Genomic DNA, 10,787 nt, shown 5'->3' with positions numbered 1-10,787 from the left:
CGATCTCTGTCCATTTATTTCCAAATTTTGCCACTAGAAAAGGCTGCTGATGAAGAGAAGGCAAAGAGGATACGCTCTTTCTGTCTATATAATGTCCCCAAAGGGTTGCAAACTATAGAGCCAGCTTTGTAGTTTTGTCAACATTACTGTTCCTGAGGCAGGAATGGGGCAAACGGAGGGTTTTGGTACCAAAAAACCAGTTGCTTTTGGCAGGTGAAGCCCAATGTCAGAGTAAAGACTATTCATACATGAGAAGGAAAACTATAAGATTAAACTATGGAGGTAGAGCCAAGAGAGTGTCTGTCGCTCACTACCAGGGTACACTGGTGACGGACACTGCTGTGAAACTCAGCATGAGGCTCAGTATTAGCTAAACTGCAAGTCTAGTATCCCAAATGCTAACTAATCAGCCCCAAAGAAATTAGATAGCCGCACCTGAGCTGACAGGATGTGTCAGCCCGGGAGAGCTGAGCCAAGGATGATGGTGTACAGATCTCGCGGGATTTAAATGATGTTGGATAAACCAAGGTCTGTAGAGATACATGTATCTCTTTAGACTTTGGGATAAACGATCGGGTCAGGTGTAGGACAACAGTTCGAACCTAACTGTATCCCATACATGAAGGTGAACAAAGGTGGTAAAAGGATAAACCCTGGGCCAGCTCTGCTTAAGTTCGAGATATCTTATCATGGATGCCAAACCAAATAAGCAAACTGACTGGAGTAAATGTTGCCTTTGTCAAGAGGAAAAAGTGATGAAACACTAATATCACCTCTTAGCTTATTTCAGAAGAAACTGGACTTTTCTGGATAAGTTAACCCTTTCGTGTCCAGACGGGTCGACCCAAATGTTTACGCTCAGATCATGGTCATTTACTCCTGGGTGAACAGTTGAAGATTTAGACGCATTGGAAGTTTCCACAAAATGCTTTTAATTTTTCCCGTGTAATTTTTATTATCACTAAAGTGGTACCATCGGAAAGCTGATCGTTTATTCTAAAGCATATTAAAAGTTGAAATAAGATAACACCTACCACCGTTTTCGATGTGATGAAATAGGACCAAAAATAATTTTTAGCATTTCTTATTCTCTTCCTCTGTCTTCAAAGGTCAAAAAATATATTTTCTGGTTAACGAAATGTAATAAATTTTACGTAAGTAGATAGAACATTCCTTACTTATAGTCATGGTAAATATTTCAGTCGAATTGAATTAATATTTTATGAATGACAAGGTAATTAATAGCCGGCGTTGGTAGCACTGACGGCTAGATTTGTCATCGTCCCACGTGGAATAAGAGATTTTAAAAATGTATCAATGAGTTTCTTTTTTACACAAACCCAACTGTAGAATTGGGACTCAACGATACATTTTTTTTTACTTCACTATATATATATATATATATATATATATATATATATATATATATATATATATATATATATATATATATATATATATATATATATATGTGTGTGTGTGTGTACATATAAAGAAACTGATAGAATAAAAATGATAATGACTATGAACCATCACAACTGTAATTGTTTCACTTAAAATTTAACAGGCTATATATATATATATATATATATATATATATATATATATATATATATATATATATATATATATATATATTTGTGTGTGTGTAATGTAAAGAAACTGATAGAATAAAAATGATAATGTGATCCATCACAACTATAATGTGTTTGTTTAAAATAAAAATTCAACAGGCTCTGAAACAAGCAAAGGCTTTGTTTTTTCCAACTTGAGCAGTTATCATCACTTCCTCATCTAGTATTGAACTCAAATAAAAAACTGCAAATTCGTATCACCACCTTTTGTATAATGCGAGTGAGTTATGAATTACAGCAATTTGCTGTTTCCCAAGGCGAAGGTATTATTGGTTCATTGTTTATGTCCGCACTGCTACAACGGTATTTGCACGTGGGGTAAATATCATTGCTTCAGTAACAACTGATGTTACTACCACAGCCCAGTTAGAAAAGACAAATTGCTGTTTATCACAGATACGGCAGGAAGTCATGCAATTTCTGCTCAGTTCAGTTCAGTATAACCAAGTGAAGGGTAAAATATTAAAAGTTTTGTGCAAGCTAATACAGAAGGACATAAAAAAGTTCGTAGAAGTGAATTTACAGAAGGACCTTTTAGTATATAAACATATTGCAGATTACAAAGGTAGGAAAATGTGTCATATACAGTGTATTTGTGTGTGCATGCATATGATGGGAATGTGACTGGGGAGGGATTTGGGGTTATTATTTATATTTATAATGCCTAGTTACTTAGGGGGTGGTTAATTATGTACATTATATTTACATAATGCAATTCCATTGTGAAACTACATTATTACATTAGTTTTACATTGTTTTTTGTTCTTATGGGTCTAATAAATGTATTGATTTCTTCTGAAGTATTTGGTTGGGGATTGTTACGGAGTGACCCTGACCTTGTGTTCTTCCCCTCAGGCAGTTGGTGGGGAGGCCTTACTCTAACTCCTTCTATCTGGATGTTGTCTATCATTTCTTGCAATGCTGGTTTCTTCTTGTGTTTGTCTGCTCGTCTGACTTTTCCATATTTTCTCCCTTCTACATTCAGTCTTTTTTCAAAATTCTCATTAAGGAAAACCGATCTGGGTGTGGTCATAATCCACACTGGTATTCATCTCCTTGGATATAGATCCACCAGTTGTTGGCTTTCACCTCCCCAGGGCATAAACCTCATTGGTATTTCTTCCTCGGCTTTTGTCGAATATGTTCATTCAGAAGGCTGTAGTGGTATGCAATAGTAAAATATTAAAGAATTTATGGTGATTACGAAATCCATTGCTGTAAATGTAATAATATGAGCTTCCGGATGTTTCCAAACATACTTCTTCATATATACAATGAAATATTAAAATAGTCAAGACTGATTAAGCAGAAGCGAAAAGTCAATCTTAAAATGAATATTCAGTAGTTGTCAGGTAATTCAGAGGTTGATTTGCTATGGATAGTTGCCTGACAAGTATAAATTTTGTGACTATTCCATATCCTCAACGATCTCCGGTCAATATAGTTTACATCGTCGTGATTGTCTTGTTCAGCAGTTAGGGGAAGTCCTACTCAGCATCGGCGTCCCAAGCATGACTTTTCTTTGACTTTTTCACCTGAATTCGTCAACAACTCTTTACCATATTTCTACGGACTCCCCATAAGAAAGGCATTCTCTTACTCCCATTTTTGTAAATTAAGTCTCGTTCATTTTTATTCTATCAGAAACTTAGCTGGTTTGCCGACACATTTCCTAGGTAGTTTATAAAACACGCAGAGGGCTCTATTCAGAAATTCTATGAATTAAATATTACAGTGAACGACATAACGCTCATAAGCCAAGACACGGAATCATTATTCACAAAGGTTCCTGTAAACGACATCCTGAATTTCATAAGGGAAAAAATCAACTCCTTATGAAGACCTATTTCCTCTGGGCAGTGGAAAAAAAAGTTAAATTAATAAAGCTCCGTGTAACCAATAACATGCTCTCTTTTAACTGAAAGATTTCCAAAGATTTGAATGTGGGATAGGCAGGCTGCTATTCCTCTTTAAGCCAATGTCTGCATGTACTTTAATGACTCAGTCCCAAAGTGGTTTTGGTGCGACACGTTGATGACATTTTCAAGTTCTGGAATAATACTTGAGAAGATTTTGGTATCTATTTGCAGCAAAATGAATTAACTTCTAGCATTACGTTCAAAACTGAATGAGAAAAGGACAGGAACTAGCCTTCTTAGATATATCAATAGGGAATCATTCAAGTACAGTTTCAACGTCTATAGAAGACCAGCGTTCTCTATTTCCTGCATTCATTTCCTAACTATCATGACATTGCAGTATCAATGAAGACTGAGGTATCAGTGTAATTTTTTTCTCGGAGGACCAGGAACCTGTTCTGACGGTTACATAGACAAAGGAGTCAATTTCATCTGTAAACAACTCAACCAGCTGCCTCACTATGACGGCGGAAAAGCCATCAACCAAGCCAGTAAGACAGATCTCTCTTCGAACCAATGGGCATAACAAAATAAGGGATATACCAGCAAAATAAAACCCCTGCGTAGACGCATTAAGAACATGTCTCTAGGAACATCGAACCTGACTACCCTTCTGCTTTCATATCGAAGAATCGTAGAGAATGCTCTTATTAATGCCCATTAAAGTAAAAGAGAATTATGCCTATACAGCAGAGTTGATATCAGTTTACACCTTTCTTGAGACAATAAACGATATTTGTGGCTAAATATTTGTGTGAGTATATATATATATATATATATATATATATATATATATATATATATATATATATATATATATATATATATATATATATATATATATATATATATATATATATATATACATATATATATATATATATATATATATATATATATATATATATATATATATTATATATATATATATATATGATCATATTTTTAATAGCTCCACCTAATGTGGTGAACTGGATATTTTATGATATTTGTGGCCTAATGTTTGTGAATATAAGAAAAACCCTCGGTTTATAAGACAAATTCAACAAATTCATAATTAGTCACGCGTTACAAATTTACCAATCAGCTATCATGGTGAAGATGGGTTGATATCAATTCTAAGTACAAAACCTGAGTTCGACAGGCATGTACAGCAGAGTCGATGACGAAACATATATTAATCATAATTCCTCTTGGATGTAGGTTATTCCCGAGGCGTAATGAACTGGATATTAAAGTATATCGGTAGCTTAATATCTATCTATATATCTATATCTAAATTATATATATATATATATATATATATATATATATATATATATATATATATATATATATATTTATTATATAATTCACATGATCATATTTTTTTAGAGCTCCACCTATTTTTAGACATACATACACACACACACACACACATACACATATATATATATATATATATATATATATATATATATATATATATATATATATATATATATGTATGTATAATCCTGATGATAATAGTTTTCATAGCTCCACCTAATACTGTCGAAACAGGATTCGAATATCGGGCGATGATCGAACAATATGATCTGGTTTCAGTAAATTCACTGACCACTGTTCGAATTAGCCGCTAATTATATCACTTACGACAGATACAAATGATTTATTTAATCCCACTTTGTCCTCCTACCTTCTCAATTTCCCCAAAATTTTGGGATATATTTATCACTGCAAGCCTTGAATCCATATGGCAAATCGCTGAAGGTGGCCTTTTACCGTAGCAGATTACGAACCTACGCACCTTTATGGTTAGTAATAATAAATTTAATTATAAAAATTACCTTGCATTCATCGGTACGAGTTGATAAGCTCACCGTTGAATCACCTTAACAAAAGTGTTGTATACAATTTTTGTCTATGGCCATGCCATTGTGACGCCATGTTGTATTAACTAATAATATATAATGTTAATAATATCCTTTGTTTCAGCTCCGGGCCATATACGATGAACGATAAGGTGAACACTGTACAGTATACTAAATTAAGTACGCTAGTAAAAAGTAATATTCATGAACTCTTTTATTCAAGCGCTGCTGAAAACAACAGCAACGACTATAATAATAATAATAATAATAATAATAATAATAATAATAATAATAATAATAATAATAATAATAATTCCAGATAAAGACCAAACACCGATACATAATTCAAGTAGTTTGCTAAAAAAAGAAGAGTAAATGGCAAATCTCATAATAATAATAATAATAATAATAATAATAATAATAATAATAATAATAATAATAATAATAATAATAATTTTTCAGGTGGGCTAACTACTGATACAAAATTGGGGTAGTTAGCTAAAAAGGAAAAGTGCCCAGCAACTCTCAATAATAATAATAATAATAATAATAATAATAATAATAATAATAATTTCTGTCGATTTTCTGATCATCGCATTAAACTTCTTCGGTGGCGAAAGGGCAATAAAGTAACGTCCCACAAACAGGCAGTTGCATCGGCCGTTGGCTGTTATCCTCAAGAACAGCTTGTTTCAGTGTTGTTGAGTCTCCAGCTTGGTAAGACAGGTTTCGTTGATACTAAACTCGACTTGCTCGTTCATTAACGTTTGGGATCTCGGCCGTGCCCTACTGAAAGATCGTTGGTTTCATTTTGTTTGGTGTTATGTACAGTCTTCCACAGGGAAGATTCCCTCACTGACGGGCCCTTGTACGTTTTCAAAGTAAGGTGCTTCTTATATTTTATAACTGTTCCAGTGTTTTCTCGTCAGTGTCGTATATTCTGCAGGATAGGACAGTAGTTTTTTTTAAAAAATTTTTGTAAGACCTTTACTTCAGGCGGTATTTTTGTTGTATAGTTTTGGTGCGCAGTGTACAAATGCTCTCTAGCCTGACTTACGATTTGTTTTAGGTTTTAATCGCTTATTTGCTTCACTTGCATGTCGTCTGTTTTACAATTTTCATTTGAGGTCTATAGAGAATCTTGAGCAGTTTCTTGGTCATGTTATATTGTGAATAGACTTTGCAAGATTTTAGGCGTGAAGGCGTGCTTCAAGGTTTATTGGGTTGGCGAGTGGATGATATTACTAGTTTTGCCCTTTATATTTCTCAAATATTTAGATTGTGGTACTTGAGCTACGACATCGTTGTCGTATGGAAGTATTTCGTTTGCGGGTTTTGTATCTTCAAATACTGGTATTTTCGATTCTTTAAACTTTTCCAAATTTTTGTTATTGTTGTAGATTGCCTTTCAACATGGTACTGAAGACTGTTTCGAAGCTTATTTATTACTAACCCGAACTAGATAGCTTTAAGTGGTAATTCTATGTACTTTAAACCCAGTTTATACTAGCAATCTTATGCAGTGCTACGGTTGTTTTCATTTGAACTTTATACTGTAACAGAGTCTTGTGATTCAATTGGGTTTAAAGTCTCTTGAGGATTAGAGAGGCCTATCTCTATTATCATAGCCTTCCTAACTTGGGGTATAACTAGTAACAACGCCTATCAGTATGTATAAGGCCTTGCTTGCTGCTTTTTGACTTTGTATTTTAAAACTTATCACATGGCCCAGCTGATTGTAACAAATAGTCAGCTTTTGCTTTCCATTTGCTAGAACATTTTGGACTTATATATTTTTTTCAGGTTAGGGTGTCGTTAAGTAAGCGTGCCACAGTGAGTTAGTTGTCTTAGATGTACCGATACCTCATGACTAAACCAGATTAATGGGTGAGTAATTATTTTTTTTTTTTTTGAGTGACTTGAGCAACCAAACACTTTTTGGCTTTGATTTTTCAGAATCAAACCTTAGTTTTCATTTTAAGTTTAGGCTTTTTTAATGCATTTGGTTTATTTTTCTCATTCAAAAGATTTGAGAGTTTTGAAAATTTCTTTAAAATTGCGAAGGTTAAAATTTAACTTTTAACAGCTTTGAACATTTAAAGGAATTTTCGGATTTGTTTTAACTTTAACCTTTTGTTTTAAAGTATTTAACTTTCAGTTTTGATTATTAGTTTAGTTATATTTTAGCATTAAAAGTTTGTGTGTAAGTTATATTTTTGCATTAAAAGTTTGTTAAATGTGTGTGGAAGTTATATTCTTGCATTAAGTTTGTTAAGTTATATTCTTGCATTTTGTTAAATGTGTGTGGAAGTTATATTCTTGCATTAAGTTTGTTAAATGTGTGTGGAAGTTATATTCTTGCATTAAGTTTGTTAAATGTGTGTGGAAGTTATATTTTTGCATTAAAAGTTTGTTAAATGTGTGGAAGTTATATTGTAGCATTAAAAGTTTGTTCATGTGTTCATGTGTGTGGAAGTTATATTTTAACATTTTGTTAATGTGTGTGGAAGTTTGAGTAAATCTAGCATTTTTAAGTTTACTTAAACTTTATATTTACACTTTTGCCTTGTGTGGTTTGATCTTTTAATTTCTGCTAGTTTTGGTTTTAGAATTGTAAAGTTTAAAGTTTCTTTATTTTGGAATTTTGGAAGTTTTTGAAGACTGACAGTTTTTAAAGTTCTTGAGTAATTATTTCAGCTGCATAAGTTTTGGGTTTAAAGTTTTGGGTTTAAAGTTTTGGGTTTAAAGTTTTGGGTTTAAAGTTTTGGGTTTAAAGTTTTGGGTTTAAAGTTTTGGGTTTAAAGTTTTGGGTTTAAAGTTTTGGGTTTAAAGTTTTGGGTTTAAAGTTTTGGGTTTAAAGTTTTGGGTTTAAAGTTTTTAGAGTAAATCTAGTATTTTTTTTTTTAGTTAGTGGATTTAAACTTTTGCCGAATTTCAGCTAGTTTTCTTTTTTAGATTTGTAAAGTTAAGTTAGTTTTGTTTTTTAATAAACTTTTGCCGTGTAGTTTTATCTTGTAATTTCAGCTAGTTTTGTTTTTTTTAGATTTGTAAAGTTAAGTATCTGGAATTTTTGAAGTTTTTGAACACTGACAGTTTTTAAAGCTCTAGAGTAATTATTTCAGCTGCAAAAGTTTTGCGTCTTAAAAGTTTTGCGTCTTAAAAGTTTTGCGTCTTAAAAGTTTTGCGTCTTAAAAGTTTTGCGTCTTAAAAGTTTTGCGTCTTAAAAGTTTTGCGTCTTAAAAGTTTTGCGTCTTAAAAGTTTTGCGTCTTAAAAGTTTTGCGTCTTAAAGTTTTGCGTCTTAAAAGTTTTGCGTCTTACTTCCCAAGTCCACCTTTGCCGGGGTGGTGGTGCCGCCTGCCAGGCAAAGGTGGACTTGCATGTTGTGCATGGTGACTTGGTCACCATGTACAACAGGAAGTTCAAAAACGAGCATGGTGACTTTTGTCACCATGCACAGTAGGAATTTCAAACTAGTCAACTTCTTAGGTTAGAACTGCAAGGATGATAGTTTTAGTGTAGCTAGGACTTAATGGGAAGTTAGATATGGAACTTGAAATGTAGGGTAGGCTAGAATAGGTTGAAGAACGTGTTAATTTTATATAGATGGAGGGGTTACGATAAGGGTAGGGGTTACAATAAGGGTAACATTCTATAGTCTCTTAAGGATGGTGGGAATAGACTGGGGGTAAAAAACACGTTAGTCAGACCTAGGGAGACTATTTTGACAGTGCAAGCTAATAGCAGAGGGTATTAGTGCTAGAGCCCTTTTTGGTCATGAGATTAAGTCTGAATGTATTAGGGTAACTCCAACATACTTTTATAACTTAGAATTTTATTCCCACTAGTAAATAGAAACTAGACAGGTAATAGGTGGATATTAACAATTTTCTTTGAGGCCTAGGTCTTGGGGTGAATTTTTTTTTTACACTGATGTCTTGGACTTGTCAGGTATTTCAATAGGCTGGTTAACAGTGGAAATTCGAATTCATAATTCTTGCTGTCTTGTTAACGACGTTACTTCAGTGTGCTAAACACTCCCACCCTCCCCCCTCTTACTCTTCAAGCAAAGCTTTCATGTTAGGAAATAGTTCAGATTGCATTGCATATTTTCATTGACCCCTACCGTCATCCACCTTTCCTCCGGTGTCGAAGCTTGTTTCAGGAACCCCTTCCTTATTCAGATTTCCCCAACTTAATTTTTCGACCTGTTGGGTTATGCAGTTTAAATTCCCGTAAGACTGGATACTAAAGGACGAAAGTTGCCAGATAAGTTTGCATTGCATGGCACCTTTCATAGTTATGTAGCACTTAAGTTAGATGCGGTTGTTTCAGTGTAAGATTGGTGCCCTATTAAATATGTCTTGAAGGATGGCACTCTATCCTGTTTTTTTTGGGAGTTTGAGGGAACAATGCTAGTAATACATGGGATTGTTAATGTGAAAGTTGATGGCAGTTTGAAGTAACAATACTAATACATGGGATTGTTAATGGGAAAGTTTACTCGTACGATTTAGTATTAATTATAATAATAACCTTGGAATAGCTGCTGGGACTAACTGAACAGGCTATTTCCGCTTTGAGGGTCATAGAAACTTTTAGTAGATTCTAAAATCAAACAAACTTTTCTTATGCACAGGCTCTTGGTGTAGCTGCAGCAGACCATAACATCGACACTAATATTAATGGAAAGCAATGCTTTTCGTTAAGACTGGATATCCTGTGAGGATTCGAAGCGCTCTCAATTCGGTTACCTAGACAACAAGAACTCAACTTGCAGACGCTATGCATGTCTTGTGACGGTTCAAAGAGCACTAAACTGTTACCCCGACAACTAGAACTTAACTTGTAGATGCTGTGCACGTGCATATCTTGTGAGGACTAGAAGTGCTCTAAATTTAGTTACCCAGACAACTAGAGCTCAACTTGTCGGCGCTGTGCCTACCCTGTGAGGATTCGAAGTGCTCTGAATTCGGTTACACAGACAACTAGAACTTAGTAGATGCTGTGCTCTACCTACTACTCAATTTTTTTTATCTGACTTTGGATATGTAATAGTAGTAAATGTATGAAGACCAGCTTAATATATTAGTCTGTAAACCTTTGTCAATTTCTTTAATCCCAAAATTCATGTGATGGGGTAGACTTTGTAATACTCCTTGAAAGACAATGTCCTATGAAATCAAGGGAATGGTAGTTACTGGTTGGTTGGTTAACAGAAGATGGGGAAATTGGTATGAGAAATGAATTAACTGAAATAATGGTTTTTAATTCTGAAGAGATTCTAGTATATTAACCTCGAATTTTGGTGATTACTTGCAATAGTCTATGCAAATTTAAACTTCTAGTCAGCAAAGCGATAATGTATTTTGACCCCTCTGAT

General features: G+C 33.8%; 1 long non-coding RNA gene across 1 annotated transcript; it reads left to right on the top strand.

Annotated features, from left to right (window-relative positions):
• Positions 1-6,143: 6,143 nt before the first annotated feature.
• Positions 6,144-10,505, top strand: LOC136837767 (uncharacterized). The gene is made up of 3 exons (XR_010852761.1): positions 6,144-6,292; positions 7,215-7,293; positions 10,044-10,505. It is a non-coding gene; the product is annotated as an uncharacterized lncRNA (long non-coding RNA).
• Positions 10,506-10,787: the final 282 nt, after the last annotated feature.

This window comes from Macrobrachium rosenbergii, chromosome 59, assembly GCF_040412425.1.
Source record: "Macrobrachium rosenbergii isolate ZJJX-2024 chromosome 59, ASM4041242v1, whole genome shotgun sequence".
NCBI lineage: Eukaryota > Metazoa > Arthropoda > Malacostraca > Decapoda > Palaemonidae > Macrobrachium > Macrobrachium rosenbergii.
This window is presented reverse-complemented; position numbering and strand designations above follow the sequence as displayed.